Source organism: Temnothorax longispinosus, chromosome 3 (assembly GCF_030848805.1).
Source record: "Temnothorax longispinosus isolate EJ_2023e chromosome 3, Tlon_JGU_v1, whole genome shotgun sequence".
Taxonomy (NCBI): domain Eukaryota; kingdom Metazoa; phylum Arthropoda; class Insecta; order Hymenoptera; family Formicidae; genus Temnothorax; species Temnothorax longispinosus.
Window position 1 is genome coordinate 7870202 of NC_092360.1, and position 21910 is coordinate 7892111.

General features: G+C 35.8%; 1 protein-coding gene across 2 annotated transcripts in view; it reads right to left on the reverse strand.

Moving 5' to 3' along the window:
* The window catches only part of Task6 (TWIK-related acid-sensitive K[+] channel 6), an 83650-nt gene extending 61983 nt beyond the window's left edge, over positions 1-21667 (reverse strand). For both annotated transcript variants that reach the window (XM_071772769.1, XM_071772768.1), the window contains exon 1: positions 21003-21667. The gene's annotated coding sequence lies outside the window, so the exon portion shown is untranslated. The remainder of the gene's footprint in view (positions 1-21002) is intronic.
* Between the last annotated feature and the right edge of the window lie 243 nt (positions 21668-21910).

A 21910-nucleotide genomic window follows, 5' to 3' on the forward strand; every position in this document is an offset into this window, starting at 1 on the left:
AATTTAACTACAATTAGGGATAATTGTATATGACACTCTATATGTGTATATATAAACTCATAACATGAAATCGTCTTTAAGAGATCAATCATTATATGTATTGTTGTCATGCTGCTATATCTCGATAATATAATCCTTGATGCAATCCTAGTGGAAAATAATTTAAAGGTAAGTAATCTAGCGCATTAGGCAGGTAAGCTATCGATTTGTCGATTTTGCAGTTCCAAGCACTTATAAGTATACAACATGTGGCAAACTGTTTCGCGCGTACTTCGTACTTAAAAGATTCTACATTTTACAGGCAAAAAAGGTATAAAAATATCCTTTTTATTAAACTTAAAAAAAAAATTTTTTTAACAGATGAGTTGTAGTAATAAGAATTGTAAGTTATGTTAATTTAAAAAAATATGTTTCAAATAGTTACATCATGTCACAGTTTACATGCTTGTCTTATTGTTAAAAGCTCTGGAAATATTCAAATTTTTATTAAAAAATTGCTTGTGAGTAGCATAAATTGAATATCATCTCGAATATCCGAACTATGTAAAATTAATCTCTTCGCAATCTAAGACATATTTTTTTAGTCACGCAACTTAAGACGTGAAATATTTACTATCCTAATATTAAAACGTGAGAGCAGGTCATGTTACTAAAATATAGATACAAGATTCATATAGAGAACGTAAGATTTTTATAACACTTCGATATTTTAAACTTTGATAAAAAAATAATCCCTTTTATTTCCCAAGTTACGAGTGAAAATAAATATACGATTGAACTATATGTATATATAATGCATGGCTCACAATAGAATTTAAGTTTTCTCCCAAAAAGTTAAGGCTATTTCTTTCGAGAGTATTTTTTATTCAGTGAATTGGCAACTTTGTAAGTGAAGATTATTCAATTTTTGTCAGACCCACGTACCCGTGAACAAACATGAGAGGTTCTTTATAACTAAGTTACGTTGATATCGGGGTTATATAACTAATTCTAGATTAGCGACACGATATCCCTGCCTAGGATTAATTCTACCTACCTATCTATTGCGGACAGTGACGAGGAAAATTCAGTTAATCAGATTTACCACTAACTCGTGTTAGTACGATTCGTGTAACTTCAAATGCGATTTTGTGCAACATTATTACGTGCAATATTATTACTGGATATCGTGCACGCAGTGTATATCGCCTCTTCAGGTATCGTACATTGTTTCAGAACATCTCAAGAATTACAAAAAAGATGATAGATCCAACTCTTTGATACACTTTTTCTCCCGGGAAGATAAACTAGGCATTCGCTACCTTGGAGAGAAATAAATTGAATATAGATCTCTGCAATTATTCGTGACTAGTGAATGGAATGTATTATAACAAAGTGACAGTTAAAACGAGCATACAAACTAGGAAAAAAAGAGAAAGCATCGAATATTTATAACTACCGTTATAATTACTGTCGTAATTATCATTATAATCGGTAAAAATATCACTATTAAAATTAGACGTAATTGATAAATCCATTGTGTACCAAGTGACAGATAAGCCTAACACAACTCTGAATTATGACAGATAAGACTATACTTTGACAGATAAGCCTGACACAAGTATGTATTATGACAGATACGTTCGTTACATAGAAAGCATCGAAAAGGACTAGCAGACATAATGATGTATCCTTCATTTAGGATTGTTTGATCAATTGTTTGTTCAAAACTTAAGTCTTTTTCCCATGATACAACCAAGGATTAAGTGCTCGAAAGAGGCAAAAAATAATATATCGATTTACCGACATCTTTGACCTCTTCTTAAAGAAATTAAAGACATCGCGAGTGTCCAGATATAAATTCAGAAAAAAAAACAAATCAGAAAGTTCTAAATTATATTGTTATGAATTATTATAGATATTGTTTTTCATATATTCAATATGCCGCAATAAAAAATCAATCATCATCAATAAGACAATTCCATGTCATTTAAAAATTATCATTAAAACAATATCTTATTCTAATTTCCGCGTATAAAATATTCATATCACCATAACAAATTTCAATAATAATCATTCTACTAACATACGTTTTTTTCCCCAAATAATTCGTTTCTCGGATATATTTCACGCTAATTGATTAATTAAGTTGATAAAAATAATGCGTTTGAATACAAGTCAGAAAAAGCTAAAAAAGTTTTTGCAAGGTTATTATTCTCCGCAACAAAGATCATCATCGACGAGGGATTATTATAGGAAAAAAAAGAGATAGTGTTCAGTAATCTGAGCGGATCACTAAGCCGATAAATCTTCATCGCATTTCGACACGCCGCGGTGTAATAAATAAATTGGATAAAGGAGAGATATATGTATACCAGTTATTCAAACCTAGTATGAACCTATAAATTTTTCTCGCATATCCGTCACGATATGATGTCCACGGGCGATTGTTTCATGTTCCCCTTTCTTTTCGACATCCGCGCGGTGAGCGATCAGTGCTATAACTACTCGCGATCTGCGCAATATCTTCTGGATGCGTTATCTAATTTGTGATATGCCGCTTTTCAATTTCTGAACGGTTCAAAAGCAATCCGAGCGAAATCGTAAAAATACGCATCCGTGTATCTTCGTACAATTTCAACGCTTGTTTTCGCGGTTACATGTTTTTGAAGAGCCTGACGAGTCGATTCAACTTATTGAATGACACATGAACTGCAAAATCAGCATAAAAATCCATTTTTGTCGCGCACCTTTCAATCGTATTATACGTTATTATAAAAAAAGAGCAAACACACACACACACACTCAGGATGGCGCTCGATAATCAACTCATATTTGATGGTCAACTACATTTCATGTTGAATTATCCACAGCAAAAGAGAGAGGGAAAAGCAAAGAGAAAAAAAGAAAAACAAATAGAGAAAGAAAGAGAGAGAGACAAAGAGAGAGGAAAAGCGGTTGAAAAGGTCGAGTGGCAACCTACACCTGGAGTCGCCGATATCGTTGTGAAAAGTTGAATGCTCTTAAGAATACTTTGCGAGGACACCTGCATCTCAAGCATCGTCGAGTTTACGAGTTTACGGAGGGCGGTGACATCCCTGGCTGCGGATTAACAAGATGTTTCAGTGATGATGCATGAAAGAGAGAAAGGGAAAAGAGAGAGAGAGAGAGAGAGAGAGGGGGGGAGGGGAGAGAGAGAGAGACGCGTAAAATCGACGGAGGGCAAATCTCTCAACGGAAGCCGATAAAGATAGCTCGATCTTTGATTCAACGAATTGATCTACGTCCAATTGCGAACTAAATGGATTTGATGCAGTGCCTGCAGCGGCCCTTCGTTTCCTAGACGAAAAATAATCGATGTCGCGACGGTCGATTATTACAAATTTAGTCGATTAAACGGGAAATTACGAAATCGATAGCGAGCGCAAATATAGAGGCTTCAGCCGAGACGATTGGAAGCCGGACCGAATAATCCTCCGGCGGCAATCGGTCGATCTAAACGAGCCGCGCAAAAGTGAGCGCACGAGGAAGAGCTTCCTATTCTTTTAGCGTTAGAACCGCCGAGCCCGACAGTGCCGGACGCGAGCGTGAAATCTTAAACGGGACGACATGACCTATCCTCATCACAACGTAACTGGCGCACGCGATATTAATAAACTTATAAATCGAGACACCGCCGTCCGTGGCATGCAGAAATAAGCAGTAGCTACTAGCCTCCCCTCGGCGAGAGGCTATTGCTTAACCTTCGAACTTTAATATTAGCGGAGCAATGCTCGCGTCAGGTAGTAGCGTTAACGGGTCTCTAATCAAACAAGCTCGCGGTTAGACGCTCAGAAGCTGGAGCGAGGCAAAGCCTTGAACAGTGTTTGCCCCAGCGGGCGAGGCCTGTTGACATTCGTCCACTCCCTGCTCACTGATAGATAGGCAAAGGACATTCCCAACCAACCAGTCTGTCGAACGGAACGTCTGCTCGACAGCAACAAACCAATTAATAAGAGAAACTTGTATTTATTGACAAAATTGGGATACCGAGAGGATATTGAGAGGTGAACATGTGATCGTAACAACGGATGGCATAACAAGAAAGCTAATAATAATTACTGATACGCTTCACCATTGCGTTCGCGCGTAGAGTCTAATCTTCTTACACTGTGGAACACCAGATAATATGAAGAGCTTAGAGCGCATGACAAAGGTACGTCACAGACGTAAAACAATGAATGAAAAGCAAAGAGATTCCTCTGCTGAGATCTATCTATTCTCAGTGTATGTCGTATCGTTAATCCTGTGCTTCGCCCAGAAATGAGAAAAATATTAATATCGGGAATAATGGAAAAACACTACAGTCAGGAATAAAAACATACGTTTTCTTCAAAGCGGAACATCGGATGCCTCGAAGAAATCTCAATATTAATATCGACAAAACGAGGGAGCGACATTTAGAAGATTATTAACTCTTTTCGCTTCGCTTAGTAACAAAATACAACCTTTTGCAGCCTCTAATTAGATTATTCGACAAAGTTATAAGAGAAATGTAAAATAGAGGATATGCCAAGCATAATTAACATCAAAATAATACAATATAATTATTAAAAGACGATTAGTAAAAATAATATTAGAAAATAGAAAGAAGAATATAGGATACTGACACCAAAAATAAGTTAAATCGGGATATTATGCTAAAAATAAACATAAAAATTGAAAACAAACTTATAATATAAAAATTTAAAGAGCCAAGTAATACAGTAAAAATGACAAAATCGTCAGACATAAGAAATATAAAAGATTAAGATACAGATTGGTCATCTTTTTAAGTGTCCAATAATCAGAATGGTGTCTAGGCAATGAAATATTACAACAATGATAAATCCAAGAATCCTTAGGATTTTCCAGAAGGCAAATAAGTTAAACAATTTTGGCATTACAGATTAAAAATTTAAGATTTAATTATATACATATATTGTACATATATATATATATATAAATTTTTTTTAATTAGATTGAATCGTGAGAGGCAATTAAGTATGAAACAGAGTCTACCATGCTGCTCTTTCAAACTTCGGGGCTTAAGCTTGAGACGAGAATTTATGGCGAAATCAGTTCCTATATACAAAACGTATATATATATATATAATTCAAATGTTATATTTTCATTTGAGCAACTTTACTAACAATGTTTCCCGGTAACGCTTCGAGAGACAAACTCGTTGACCTCCGCGATCCGCCTTGACGTTAAACGCGAACAAGAGTTCCATTTGTGCCGTAGGAACTTCCTAATTGTCGAGGTATAATCCGCGTCGTCGGCGTATTTAACGCAAGTTTATCGACCGGGTCCAACTTCCCCGAGATACATCTGCCTTTTATCCGCCTTTGTTTAGCCGGCTTAACACGCGGTCTCCGGGCGAAGTTGCCATCGAAAATGACGCTGTTGTTGAAGCTTCGTTGCAGTCCACGAACTTCGCGTTTTATGTAACTATGAACGATAAAATTTATTAACTCATAGAGTTTTTCATAAGAATAAAGCCGAATTAAAGAATGTAGAAATTCTAAACGTTGAAAGACTCTAAATTGTAAATCTAACTGTGTAAATCCATAATATAATAATAATAATATATTATTACTTTAATTTTTTAGATATATCGACCTTATAAAAGATATTGCACAAAAAATATGAATTATACATATATTTCATTTTATATTATGTTTATAATTACATTAGGTTAATAATTATAAAAATTATGTAAGTTGTTAACTGCAAATAAAAATCACGTAGTGTTAAAGCCATTAAAATTGATTTAAATCATAGTTTATCACAATTTTATGTGTATGTAAAACTATCTCAATCCACTGATTTTTATTCCTCTTTATTTCATCGGTCATTGATAGACAAGCTCGATAATTCCAATTACCGTCTTACTGAGCTAACGCCTATCATCGCGATTTCAGATCAGGAAACTTCTTCGTTTCCCGTCGCGCTCGCCATAATAATTGCCAACCGGATAACAGAAACGATTCTCGGCAATCTTTTTTTCTTTCATTCCAGCAATTATCCTTCTGCAGGAGGATTTACGGCCGTCGCGTCGCCGTTGCGTCGCATCGCATCGTTTATAAGGAAAAATTCGCGTCGAGTGTATTGCATATTTAGCATCTGTTTCTTAGAGCATTTTATGTACAAAAATTCATTAACAAAAATTGAAATATTTTTGTCCCGATTTTATAAAAAACGCCATTTTTTCCGCAAATTTTCCACAGGTTTAAAACACAAATATCTTAGTTTTTTTTATGAAGAATTAAATTATTCTGTAATAAGAAAGAAGGAGTATATGCTGAAAAAGTATAAGTATATTAAATTTGCAGTTCTAAAAATTGATATCCGTTAATATTTCTTTTCTAAATATTATTACTAAATATTATTAATGCTATATTTTATCCTATATATTCTCTGTATTTTTCTTATTTTTTGCGTTTTAACCCAAAATCAACTTCAGCATGACCATCGTACCGCATCGTCGAGCTTCTATTGCCGTATAATTCATAAATTGAAAAAATTATCAAACACAAACACCTGCGGTTAATGGGTGCCATCTTTATCTGCGATATAGTTAACGATCGTAAAAAGTAGCTGGAGTAATAGACTAAAATATCAGTACCTATAACCAGTGATTCAAACATCAAATGAGGCTAATGTACAAAATATACTTTTTAATAAAACGTTAGCAAAAAAAAAAGAGAAAAACAAGGAGAAAAAGTACTAATATTTATTATCCTATAGGATAATATCTATTATATTAGATATTCCTCGCTTATATTAATCTATTATATTAATTACATCCAAATTTTACATTATTATATTATTCTAATTTATATTTATCGAGATGTATTGGTTGTATGTATACTGATTACACATCTTTATGTGTTTGTCACACTTATATTTTACACAATTATCGTATATTTCTTATACTCAAATAACATGCCTCAATATTTCAAAAATGTTTGTATGCAATTTCTTAAGAAATTTTTAACCAAAGATTCAAATAATATGGTGTAGAATAGACTAATACTTTATTTAGTATTACTCTATTCTATTCCATTTTATAAGATGAGTAAATATATTAAAAGCTCTAACCCAGTGTTACCATTTATCTATCAATTAAATTAATTTACTATTCTAATAATTTTAGTGCTCATAGCTATAAACTATATGTTTCTAACTGATGTTACATACACACACAGTAACGTTCTCTTCCGTTTATCTAATCAAACGAAAGCAGCTATCAACTCTACATCGTTATTCGTAAAATTAACCACCAATTCGTTTTATAATTTTTCGTATAAAATTCTTTTTTAAGGAGAACGCGATGTGTACCGAAAAGAAAGAAAACGTGCATGCCTCAAATATCCATGCACCAAAGGGACTTTAAGGGATTTGCGGATCGCACGTCCCTTCCGGATCGTGCGAATATAGTAAGCGAAATATATTAAGGGGAGAGAAAAAAAACATTTTACGCCAACAAAAGTATGTAGGGGGGGGGGGAAAGCGAGACACGTTCGACACAAGCGTGCCCGTGCGTGACAATGCGAATCATGCCGGTCGGCGTGTCCACGCTGACGCACGCGAGTATGCAGATATCGAGAAACGATATCCAAAACCACCCCCCGGAGACGCGGCTATACGTTGATGACGTCACGGGAGACGCGCACGCGCGAATCTCGGTACGTGTTGATCGTTACCCACCTTCTGCAGCCAAGCTGCTGAAGGTGCGTTCACACACAAGATGCCATCGAGGATCGCTCGGGGAAACTACGATATTTGCAGGGATAATGCAGTGGCGTAACTAGAGGAAAGGAAGGACGATGCAGCATCCAGCGCGCGAGCTTTGAGAGAGAGATACAAACATGGGTGATTTGTACAAGGCTAGTTAATTTATTAGGATTACAGTTTCTCGCTAATTACGAATTCGCATATGCTCGCAATTTTGTATGTAAGAGGTTGAACGCAAAGGTCGGGTGTAAAGCCGATACCAGCGTTAAGATACACACTACCGGTTAATTTATTAAAGCCACGGTCTTTTAGCTGTTGCAAACTTGCTTTCAACAGCAGGTCTATATTGAAGTGAGAAAGGGGGAGAAAGAAAAAAAAGATGAATATTTAAACTCATGACCACAATCTTGCAAGTGTTTCAAGTTACTTGATGGTACGACGTAAAACGTTCTGCAAGGCATTTACGACCATTTCTTAGAAAGAACGGAAGAAATGTAGCAGAAGAGCGTAACTAAGTAATAAAATTCCTTTTAAAATTTACGCCAAGTGAAGGATAACGTCAGGGCAGAATGGTTAAAATAAAAAAATGCTTACGCCGTGCCTTATAGATTCGTTCACATATTTACGGCGTTAGAATTAATAATATATGACAGGATATGATACGACAGAAATGAAAAATCCAATCGCAGATAAGGCTAAGATGAGCAATCCTTTTATTGTTCTAGTTTTCAAGTAAGCCAACTGATTATCCACTCGTTATTACTTTCGATTGTGCTTAAAAATACGTTACATGCTTTCTGACACTTTATTATAGTTTGTACTGAAGAATATAAGTCAACATTTCTTAAAGCCGGACCCCGGAAGATCCAAAGTTCAATCTTTTTAGAGAGAAAAGGTTTATATTATAATTACTATAGAATAATACATACGATTCTATATCTGTTCTGTATAATTAATTTTTATGTAAATAATACGTAATCAGAATTTAAAGCTATTTATCTTTCCCAATATCATTCCCAATCTTTAACAATAATTAGTATAAGTAAAAATTTAAAATTGTGTTAAGAAATTTAGAAAATTTATCCTACCTCACACACATTATTTAAAGAAGACGGGAGCTTATAAATGTTACCCAGAGCTTCATTATTTAAGCTAAGCTGCACTTGGCAGCTCAAGGATATTGATTACAAGTTTATTTATTATCAGTATTATCAATTAATAGTAGCACCCCTTAATAGCAATACCCAGTACTATTATTACATGAGATGTAGAATAGTACCTACTATTTAAATGATAAACATATACACTATTATTATATGAGATATTATAGAATAATATCTACTGCTTAAACAATATCATTACGTGAGATATCTATTCCACGTATACTATTTAAATGATAAACATATACCCGACACATGCATATCACGCTCTGGATGTTAAAAATACTAATTGTCCGATATCGTGTATCGGGAAAACGACGCGTTTCGCCGAACTGACACTTAAGGCAGACGCTTAAGGACATCGCGGATCGGATCGGATCGGATCAGATCGCTTCGTCGTTTGGAAATTTCCGCGGAAAATTTTGCCGGTCCCCGCAAGTTACACGCTGACGCTCAGCTAAATTCCGATTTTGCACGAGGTAGACAAGGGTGCCGTTGATACAGTTAAATTTGCATCCCGTATACATTATGTAAATCATCGGCCGCTCGAAAGCGGATATCTTGGGACCGTGTTTCGGCTTCCTCGGCTTAAACCTCAAGCCTCACGATTCTCTCGATCAGCCGTAACGGATGTGAGCACCCTAAACGCGGATCATCATGTATCACCGCGGCTAAAATAGGCCCGAAAACAAGATCTAAGATCGCTTTTCTGCTCCGCTAATATCTAATATACGTGTAACAGACTGTTGCAACAGTAATGATTAATTGGATGTCAATATTCGCAAATCGTTATGTTTGCTGTCGAGCCTTCCGATCCGGATGCAAATAACTACGCGCGCAGTACGAGTTATATTAAAATCTATTCACGTATTCACATGCAAATATACGTTTATTTAATTTATATTCAGAATATGTAAATCGATATTATGGATATGGTGCTGCGCGAAAAAGTCGATGTTTTGCAATCCCGTCGTTGTTGACGAATGCGTACGCGACCGACGACGCGCGGTCACAGTCCTATTTGCTCGAGCTATCGCGTGTCGGGCGAAATATCTGTAACGTAAAAAGGCTAAACTTATTTTCCAGGAGCAATGAAACTGTGACGTTTACCCGAATCGCCGTTTGTCCCGCTAAATGACGACGGTTAGTTTAGTTGAGTTGGGTCACCGAGCAGGAGACAAGGAAAAGTATAAATGGAAAAGACGTTCGGTCGCGGGGCGCGGGAAGAGAATTGTCCTCTCTCGATGGTAATGGCTTGCAATTTGTCAAGGATTATCGTACTACCGACCGCCCTGAATCCTACTGTAGCCTTCCATCTATTTTGTATGGATCGATAATCCTGGTATAGATCATATCGAAATCGGTAATTCTATTTCTTGAACTCTCGTAATAATGATATATATCTGTAACAAACTTTTTTTTTCTTTCTCAAGAACGAATATAACTTCACCATCTATCTTACTTCGAGAAAGAAACGGTAAATAATCCAGTAATCCAATCAGAAAACAAGAGGAAATTGACACTTTAAAATTTGTGTGTCTGGCTTAAAAAAAAACATACGCGCGCTATTTTTAGAAGAATGATTTTTCGAAAAAGCGAATTGTATAAAACAATATCTCTTACTTGCACACGACAAATTTGTTTTAAAAAAATTTAATAATTATACTTTAATAACTACTTTAACTAAAAATCAAATTAAAATTAAATTCAGGCAAAATACATGCAAATGTGTACCAAACACAAATACACAACGTAAAACCCCGATCTTTGTATTAAAATGGAAAGACCTAATAAAATCTTATACATGAAGCTATACGTCAATCTATAAATTTCATATTCTGATTTTAATTTAATAGCTTATTATTAAGCAATTTCAAAAGCCATACAATATCATGATGAGAAATTCAATTACAATTTAAAAATAACGGATTTTTTAAAATATATAACTCTTAAATAATTATTAATATATTTTATTATAATTATTAATTTATTTTTAACCCATCCGGGATCGCAAAAATAATTAGAAACTCTTTTTAACAAATAGTGATATCAAACTTACAATTAGTCACTTACGTGTATTATCAGCGAGATTTTTATTAATAAGAATCATTGATTTCTTGCCAAATGTAATATCGATTTTTCCCCCACTAAAAATAATCCCCTACTAAAAAAGTTACTTTGATCTCTACCTTTCCAATTCCCAATATATTAAATATTCCGATAATTAAATCTTATTGTTAAACGAGATCTCTGTTAATCTATAACCAACTTGAAGATAAAAAGAAAAACGAATATCCGTTTATCTTCCAAACTCAAGAATTTTGCAAAGTCCTTAATTATTTATCAATTAATTCTATAAATATAAATACTTCAACATTCATTTTGGAACAATCACTTTTTGTTATTTCATTCAATAAGTTTAACAAACCTCGCGTATATTCAATATGTGCATAAATTAAAGAAACAATTGTTCGCGCCTGTCACACAACATGTTAACTTTTCTACCTTCTATGAACGCATCACGATTGATTTATCATATCAGCATGTAACAGCGTCGCGATTTCTTTCCTTTATTTATTTCTTCGAGAAAACTTCGCGCACCCTCTACTGTTCCTCAGATCGTAAAGCTTGATATCACATCACAATCGCCTGCGAATAAGAATTCTTGCGGAGAACTTAACTTTCGTCAGCTCACATCGGTAGATCTTGTAGCAAACTGGCTTATACGCAAAACATTACAATATTTCTTTATATGGATCATAAGGATTAACATTAAATAAATAAATAACCTTTAAACATCTCTAAATCCACATCACAAGATATATCAGTTGTTTCCGAGTGTACTCGAGTGATATATCTTTAACAGTAGTTGAAAAGATATTCGTCAACCCGCTTATCTTAAACTGTTTCGAACAATTATTTCTCCGCGTTTAGGAATTATAGAAATATCCTTACGCGCAAATTTTTGTTAATGCAAATTAACACATATATGTACATATAATAAAATCAAAGCTCCTTGATCATCGCGATGAAAGAGACAAAAGTTTATCCCATTATATTTAATGAATAGAAGGAAGAAAAAGAGAAAGGAGAGTGTAAAAGGTTGAAACTCTCTGAACCACTGCCGCCAAAGTCGATTATGACGTCAAAAGCGAGAAAGCACAAGTAATATTCTCTTGCAATATATTTCAAATAAAATATTTTTCTTTCCATCACTTATCATCGATGAAAACACAAAATATTTCATAAATTTCTGTATTCTGATTTCTCATCATGAAACAGACGTATAATTTATTTTGCACGTGCTCCTGGTTTCTAACTACGATTAATTACATTTTACAGTCGTTTATCAATTTGCAAAGTAAAATACAATTTCCAGGGGAAAAAGCAGAATTCGTGTGTGATTTTTCGACTCTGACGTCATAATCCAATATATGTAGCTTCGCAGGCTTGGTCCAGAGTTTTAATCGAAGCGCATCAAAGATAGATTTCATTACCTAATGTAAACTCAGTCGGTCTCTTCTTGCACACCCTTTCACCACCCAAGCATTATATTAAATTTCATTTCGCCATTTTTATCAGATCGAATCACCGCGCTATTACTGGCAAGCTTCCAAGTCTCTCAACCGGAGCGAATCATCTTTTCACATGGAATAGGAAAGTCAGAAAACGGAAGAGTACTCTGAATTTTTCCGATAACATGACGGAAAAATTTGCAACTAGATACCGATGTCGCTTATGCAATCATAAATTTCGAAATTTCTCGTTGTATTATAATAAAATTAAAATATGCAGGCCAGAATGTGCGTGTAAACTTCGAATATAGTTTCAACATTAAGAAACGAATACTGTATGTATCTACGGAATGTCTCTATGTAGACATTTATAAGATACTATGTAGATACGTTCGGAATATTCCATACAAATAGAAGTTAAAATGAAACTACATTGCTTCCATTCTTTATTCCAACCCTATTTCGGCTGCATGTAGCTCGCTGTAAGTAGGTAGAAAGCGGGAATAGTGTGATGTTAAAAGAAATAAGAGTGAACTTTGCATCATAATGGCGAACAACGGAGAACAATTTCTTTTGCATCGATCTGTACGTGAGTTGCGACGTCAAGCGCATACTACAAGAAAATGCACTCAGAAAGTAAGTGGTTGGAAAATCAATCAACATAAAGTTGGTGTAAACCATTTACCGCTATAATCATAATGTAAACATATGGACAACTGTCTTTACGAAATGGCAAATACCCTCAAAATTACAGCAAATCTAACATATTTTATCGTATTGCGTTCAGTTATAAAAAATATTTTGAATAGAGTTTCTATCATTATATTAACATTTTTGAACTTTATAAATAATAACATAATCAGGTTTGAATATTCAGAAAATATGAAGAGAGAATGTATATACATTAACGTCAGTCTTACTTGTTCCATAACTTAACAATAAAACAAAATGTTAATTAATAGAATTTAACTCTTGCTCAATATCATATACGTGTCGATTTATACGATATGTCGATCAACAACATTTGTTTTAAGTTTTTTTAAGTTTTAGAATTGAAGTTTTTCTTTGAAATAAATGAGTTAAATGCATCTGCCGAGTTTCAAAAGCAAGCATTAGCGAGAAAATGGACATCTAAGAACGTAAGCCCGCAGTATCACGAAAATTGCATTAACCGAAAAAGGCTTTTGTTCAAATGACAAATTGATGCGCGAATTTACTGAAGACTATTTCGCGTGCTACTTCAAGACTGTCGGTTCTTCACTTATTTCATTTGCTCGCGAAACTTTTAGTAAATTAGCCGATTAACTCGCCGACGCTTTTAAGTACAAAAATTTGTCAGTAAATTACTGAATAGTATCTAGTTTCTATTAAAAAAAAAAAAGATGAGAGATTATTATTTCACGTCACAACAAGAATGGCATGGTTAATGTGCACGCTTTGTGTCCGCTATCAAGTTCGTTGTATAAAAGACAACCTAAGACGTTCGTTAAAAATTGTTTTTACACGATGCCGAGAATGCATTTTAAAAACGCCGATACTCGACGTCAAATTAATATCAATAATTCGCCTTTGCATTCATGAGTTATGCTGTTCTCGTTACGGCGATTCGTCTCTTATATATTTGTTGTTCCAATCCGAGCAAAATGAGAAACTTAATTGACGAATTAAAAATTTCTGACCGTTTCAGATAACTCGCGCGTTTCCATCATTAGCGAATCGCAAAAAGTTCCGTGTCATGATATGCCTCGTCTTGTAAAACAAACGATTTACGGGCTCAACAACCGAACAAACAAAGCAACAAACAACCGAGCAAACAAACAAAGCAAAATAATTTGTCCGTGTTTTCTTACTTAAGACAAAAAGAATAAAAATGTATACATTGAAAAAAATTAGTAATGTTTTTCTTATAAGACAAAAGTCGCGTGAGAAAAAGATATCCCAATATCTTCCATCTATATAATTAGCTATACTCGAAACTATTAAAATCTGACTATAATAATATGATTATAATAATAGTAACTAAAAATGTAATAATGTAATCAAATTAAAAAGATTTATTGTAGGTATCTTATTATCTTGATATAGATATTAATCGACAGAATATACTAATGTATCGCGCAATCAAAATTAGTTAGAACACAAATAACCACAACTTCTCATTCAATGCTGCAATACCGCAACAACAAGCAAATTGTCTGCTCATCAGCATTAAAACTGATTCCTGCCTACCGCAATAACTTATCAAGCGATTACATTGCACTATGCGTGTATCTATCTTTATTATACCTATCATGTAACATCTTAGAACGGATGTACTATCCTTAATAAACCCTTTACATCAACTACGCACGAATTATTTAATCAAAATCAATAAATCAACGATATACACAAAAAATGTGGCATAAATTTCTGTCATGTGATTGATAAAGAAAAAAAAATAATAGGTAGACTGATGTTAGAATGATAATAAAGAAAGAATTTAAATGAAATATCGTCGACGTAAAAGTACGGGGGAAAAACGATCAATGTCCACCCGGAATAATTTCAAGAAAAACACAATTTTAAGTTTCAAGACATCAGATATCTTAAGGCCTCCGCACAATAAAAAATAAGGAACAAGGAGCAGATATTAGCAATTAGGACTAAAAAATCAAGAATAAAGTTGGATGCACGATGAAAAATACAGGCAATAGATTAATGCTACACCAGCTTTATTTCTTATTTCTAATATCTGTTCCTTGTTCCTTATATTTTTCATTGTCCCGGGGGTCTTTAGGAAGCTATTGATAAAAGTATTGGCGGTGAATATCGGAATGTCTAGTGTTTACTTAATGTTCGCATTGTATGTTGGACTTTGATAATTTTTCCCCACAAATGAGTAGACTTATCGTTTTTCCTCAGCACGGTGTATTTTTCTTATTTTCAATGAACTGTTTTTTATCAAAACAGATAAGAATGATAAAAGTTCTTTGAAAATGCCACAAGATAGCATATAATCAGATCAATTTCGACAAAAAGTGAACTTTTTGTGATCGTTTTTCTCCTGTACCCTTCATCTATATGAGATAAGTAGATTTTAAACAAAGATACGAGAAGTGATACTCTTGCGTTCTATCACCATTAAAGAATCGATTTCCATTCATCGAAAAGAATTTATATACATATAAAAATATACGTAACACTCCTGTAATTTAATAAACAATTGTTTGTAGCGTAAATCTTGAAAAAATTATGTTACTCGTAGAATAACTTTTTATATCACGTTAAAAGATTATTTATTTTCTAATTATTTCAATATTAATATTTTAATAAATTATATATATATAGGTATATATTACAATGGAACGCAATATTAATGGACAACAAAAATAAATAATAAATAAGTTTACGTAATTAGAGAAACATTAATCATAAAGTTATCCCTATATGTGTGCACAGCCATAATAATAAACCCAGTGTACCTTGATGTATTATGCCCTAGGCTTTTTGCTACGTGTGCAAGGACGGCAAAAAGCAAACAGAGAAGTGGCTGATACGCAGCGCAGTCTCTTTTGACGTCCGGTATAAATGACTCGATATAGAATTCCCTTCTTATAGAATAATAAGTAATATTAGAGACTATTAAAATCGTATGCAGAAATGATTTCCAATAAAGTCTTTGAAGTCTTTCAAGTAATATATAGAATTGCGCAAGCATATTCCGTTCCCTTCGGTTATGATTATAAATATACCGCACAGATTTTTTGCCAATAACAATTAACGAGGAAAAATGCTAAAATAAGAAAAACAAGAAGATAAAAAAGATCATCGACGCGAATAAACTCGGTCGAATGCACAGGAACGAGAGGAGGATGGGGTCAGGAATGGACATAAAAATAACAATATTAAAGAATTAAAGAATTCCTCGTGTCTGAACTGTTTTTGGAAATACTCAAAAAATAGGAATAAATCCGTTATTTCTCAAGCTAAAACATATGCGTAAAAATTCTTTTTCATAATTTGGTATATACTTTCAAATATACCAAAATTTTTTTACAACCATCAGATGGCTTGTTGAGAATAATCTCTAAAGAATCAGAGGATTAATTTTATCTTTTCGATACACATGCGATACAGAAAAGTATGATCGAGTTTATTGAGATTCTATGCTATTAGGTAAATTTGAAACTAAAATTGTTAAATAATTTAAATAACAATTTTGTATAAATATCATCATTCTACCAAAATCCTATCAGAGAAGTAATGGTATAGTTATAGTTATAGATACTCTCTAAAAACCAAAGTATAAACAAAAAATACAAAAAATTTCGATATAAATGTATTAATAATGTTGTATATATGTTATTTAATATTAAAAATAAAAAAATAATCGATAAAAATATCGAGAAACAGTTACAATTTACATCTCTGCACTTTACTCGAAAATAAGATTCGTCTGTACACAGCCGACAAAATACAATTATTTATTTATCTATTACGTTTGAGTTTATCATCGTCACGCTTTATGCTGTGGACATATGCTGTGGAGATAGAAGAGTAGTTCAAGCGTGAGAGCGTCACGTGCGCGCACACGGATCTTCGTAATGCGAGCTTAAATTCTAGCAGAACGGGTCCACGATGGGATTCCGGTTTTGGTGCAGCAACCTATGCTTGACATTTGACATGCGTTATTAACGTCGCTGACAAGGCACTGAGCCGAGGGTGACGATAACGGGGTTAGAGGAAGGGTGCAAGGATGCGCAGCCAGTTGGGACGGCCGCGAATGCAACCGAATATCGTTTAGCCAGCATTCAACTCCCGACGACGAATTAGCCGCGGCGCAGGCCGCGGCTGAAAACGTTCCGCGATGCCGCGTCCCGGAAAAGTACCGACGGCGATGCGGCTATGCAATTTTCCGTTGCATCGTCGGACGGACGCGGGGCGCCGTCTGGACGCCCCGTAATCATCCCACCTCCGCCGCGCCCCGGCCCGGCATATATGCTTTTTCGCGGCGAGTCTCACGCATGGATGCGCGCGAATGCACAACGTGCAGTTTAGTCGCGAATTCATAAATCGTGCAATGTGAGAAAGCTTTACCGCGGAATAACTGTATACGAGCGGCGCGAGATCTTTGCGCAATTTCTGCGCGCTCGGTGCCTCGCCGGAATTTGATTTGAGATTCAATCAAAGCGAGGCTGTGTAATCCTGAAGCGGGATAAGATTGAGCTTCAATGCAAACTAGCGAAATAGATATGCGTTGTACGTAATTGTATATATATATCGCGCGTGTGCTGAATTTGTTTTATTGATACCATCAGGTTAATTCGGGATCAATCCGAGCTGAGTGACGTTGAAAATCAAACATATCTATTATGACAAGTGAAAATCTGAGTTTCAATTTCAGAGAAGTTTAATTTACGCTGATATCTCAATAAACGCAATTTACTTTCGATTAGCTTTCGTAGTGGAATAACGTAGCGGATTAAAATCGGCCAATCTGGACGACGGGAGCGACGATGAATATTATAAAATCTGAACAAAATTGTGAAGCTGTGGTCAGAACGAAATTATAGCTGTTTTACTGGATGATTTGCAGCAACCAACTCGGTTTTTGATTTAACGTCGCACAACGATAAAAGAACTCTAAAGAAGCGTTACGAGCGTCGCGCGTAGAAATAATAACCTATAACCGGATGGAATTTAATATAGGGAGCAAAAATTGAATTGCAGTCTCTATCTATTGCGGAATCTCTATCATGCTTCGATATCTTTTGAGGCATCTAAATCGCCAAACTAATAAACGATAGCGATAACGCCAACAAATCAAAAAATCAGGCAAAATCTTGTTTGAAACAAATAAAAATTCTCGAGTCATTGAAATACATCATCTATCATATACGTTAATTTAATAATCTATATGAAATTAAATTTAATTTTATTAAACTTATTAAACTAATAAATTCGTAAAGTGCAAATATCATTTCAAATAAAATTCAAATTTGTCCGAACTTTATTTCTTCATGCCTTCATTGTCTCAGAAAGTCTGTTTCTAAAACAAAAATAAAACACCTAAAATTACTTCTAACTTCATACACTACATATTCAACAGCTGTTCCAAAGCCACTTGATATACAGGTATCTTTTCACAACGAGGTCATTCTTCATAATAACGACTCTAATTTAATGAAACTACAGATAAAGTTCAATTTGTTCCTTGATCAAACATAGTACCTTCCATATCTAAATCATAAGCGCATAACTAAATAGAGAGATAATTAGCCGCAAGCATAATATAAGATTGACTTACGCCAGATCGCGTTACTATGTGTACAAAGAGAATATTATTATACAAGAAACAACGATTATATTGCGGGCTCGTTAATACACTGGCCGCGCAGAGAAATGCAAAATTCTGACACCTCTGTTTTCGTAAATATCCACATTATGTAAATATTCTATCCGTGTTTGGCAATTATCTGACTGGTAATTTATTTAAAGATTATATAAATTTCTATATTCATGAGGAATATGTTTTTAAATGTCGATTAAAGATGAAAACAATAAATCCGTTAAATATATTATATTACAATATTATAATTGTCAAACACAGATAAAATATGTACAAAATTTACAAAACAGAGGTGTCAGAATTTTATATTTCTCTGTGCGGTCAGGTTTATTAACAAGCCCGCAGTAATCTTCGTTATATTTTCTAAAATAATATACAACTCATATTCGTCATTATTTGTCTTTTTAAAGCTACAATATTATATTAAAAACAGAATATATAATTTTGTTTAAAAAAGTAACAAAAAATCTCTCTTTGCACACCTCTGCCAATAAAATAGATACACATACCTATACACATATATTATGTAACACATATACATATTTCCCTTGAAACTCTACGACTTTGCATATCATATTTGCATGAACTGATTAAAATGGGAAATCCTGTGTAATGGACCGAATATAAATAAAGGCATTTATTTTTGCAAAAATCGAACCTATAATTCAACTCTTTAATTCTGCGATATATGCGATTATATCGACGTATATATTTCCAAACCGTCAACTACGAAAAAATACTGCGAATAAATATTTCTAAACTCAATTTCCTTCGTGCTGTACGATCAGGCAATGTGTTTACCACGTAATAGAGACAAGAACGTCAGATTCGCAAAAGAGATTATACTCGAGAGGATATCGATTGGCGTCACGTGTGATCTTCGCCTACACGCCACGTTTACACTGAGGTATTCTCGTTTATTGAGTCTCGGCCCTATTCTCTCAGCCCCTACCAACAACCCCTCGTCAAGATAAATAAGTTCTTTCCTCATAAATAATACGGTAACGAAGCACTCTTTCCTTTTTTTTTTATCGTGCACTCCGCGCGGCAGAGGCTAACAATAAAGGTGAAATTCGCTGACTATGCGGGTGCGCCAGTCGTAAATTTTATCCGCGAAATTAAACATTTTCTTATAGGCCGCGGGGATATATACGAAGACGTATAGTCAGGCATTTATATTTCGCGGAAATGCCCACTACTTCCTTTATTTGGATCATGCATCAAGGCAAAAACTCTACGACCGTTTTTTATCGTCACATTTAGAAGTCAAAAGGTGTGACGTACATGATCTTTAGAGATAAATAATGAATATAGAGAGCTTAAAATTTTTATCTGTACTATCGCAACGAATATCCTGCGTTGTTTTGTAATCTTATATACATTTTGCGAATGAGAAAAACTAAGAAATGTATAATCACCATGCAAGTATAATACATGCAACAATTTAATTCGACACGTTAATTTCCTCGACAAGCATTAAATGACATTTATTTTTACAGCAAAGATAAACTAACGCTAATCGTACGCAAGATCACATTGTTATCAACCGTAACGAAATTCGAGGGAAATTGAATTTCAATCGCGACGTTCTCGCGAAATTGGTATTTTTTCACATTCGAATGTGTCAATATGACGATTCAGGTGCACGAAATTTCTCGTTTCACTAAATTCCTCACGTTAATCTTAAAGTCAACGCTTACAAGTGAAGTGATCTTCAGTGAAAAGTACGGCAATATATAGTTTCTTTGTCATGTGGCGCGGCACGTTGTGAGAAATACCCGCTCTTTTGAGAATTAACTCCTAGACAGATCTATCGCGAACGCAATCGCTAGGTGGTTTGTCAGCGAGACCGACGCTTGTTACAGCCGGAGTGCCGGAGCTTACAGCCATCAGTGGTAACAGCACGCGTCGCGTCAGACGCGCACGCGACAGGACGCACCGCGCGGCGCGGCGCGGCGTCGCGACGCGACGCGACGCGACGTGCCGGTCGAGCCGATGGACGATCGTCCTTTTGAGCGTCGCGAAAATCACAGCCGATTTGGTAGCGGAGCGCAAAGCAGATTTGGAGTTGTCGATCACGCCGGTCGGACGCGACTGGAGATAATGAGAAGCTGAACCTGCTGAACGGAACGAACTAGTCTCCGGCGACCGTCTCGGAGCTCGGAGCAACGTGACGAAAGAGAAAGAAACGAAACGTCGGAAGGAAAGAAGAAAGAGAAGGAGAGGGGATTAATGCGTAAGGCGGCGCTCTCTCTTACCTTCCCACGTCACGGCGAGATACACGCGAAATCCGTCCACGCCATTCTCTCTCTCGAGCACAGCACCGCACTGCACCATACACAGAGCACTTCTTGAGCAACACCTCCCTCCGCCGCGGCCGGTCGGTCGGTCTCTATCTTGTTCTATATCCCTTCGTTCCTTCCGTCTACCTTTCTCCCCATTCCTGTCTTGGTCCACCTGTCCGTTTCTCTCTCTCTCTCTTTCTCTCTCCCTCCTTCTCTCTATCTCGGTCTATCTCTATCTGTCTGCCTGTCTCTCTCTCTCTCTCCCCCCCTCCTCCACGGTCACGCCGGCAGGAAAAATCCTTTCGTCGTCGGCCTCCCTTTTCTACGGCACCTTCTCCTAGATCACGGGGGCGACGATCGGGCCGTGTCAATGTGCGCGACGACGCCGCGATCGGGGACGACGACGACGACGACGGTGGTGATGATGATGATGACGACAAGCAACGGCGACGTCGCCGATGGCGAGGGCGACGCGAGACGTGATTAGGAGGAAGAGGAAGAAGAAAAGGAAGCGCCTCCCTGCGGCACGCGCGCGCGCGAGAGAGAGAGACGATCCAGCATCCAGCTACGCCCGTGACAGCGTCTGGGCAACTACTGAGGAGAGGATCTGCGCGGTTCCGGCGCAAGCTTTCGTTCCCGTTTTGACCAGACACGGCGCCACCGTGGACCACCCTTTTCGACGACGAGGGAGAGAAAACGAGGGTCCGGGGTGACACGCGGCCCACGAGGGTAAAGACGCGCGCGCGCGCGCGCGCGCGCGTCTCTTACGCGTACTCCGGATACGGGATATGGGCATAGGGGTAGTCCCAATGATATTACGATAAATTAGAAAATATAGATATAACCTTCCTCTTCTCTTTCCCTTTCCGTTTTCGTATCTT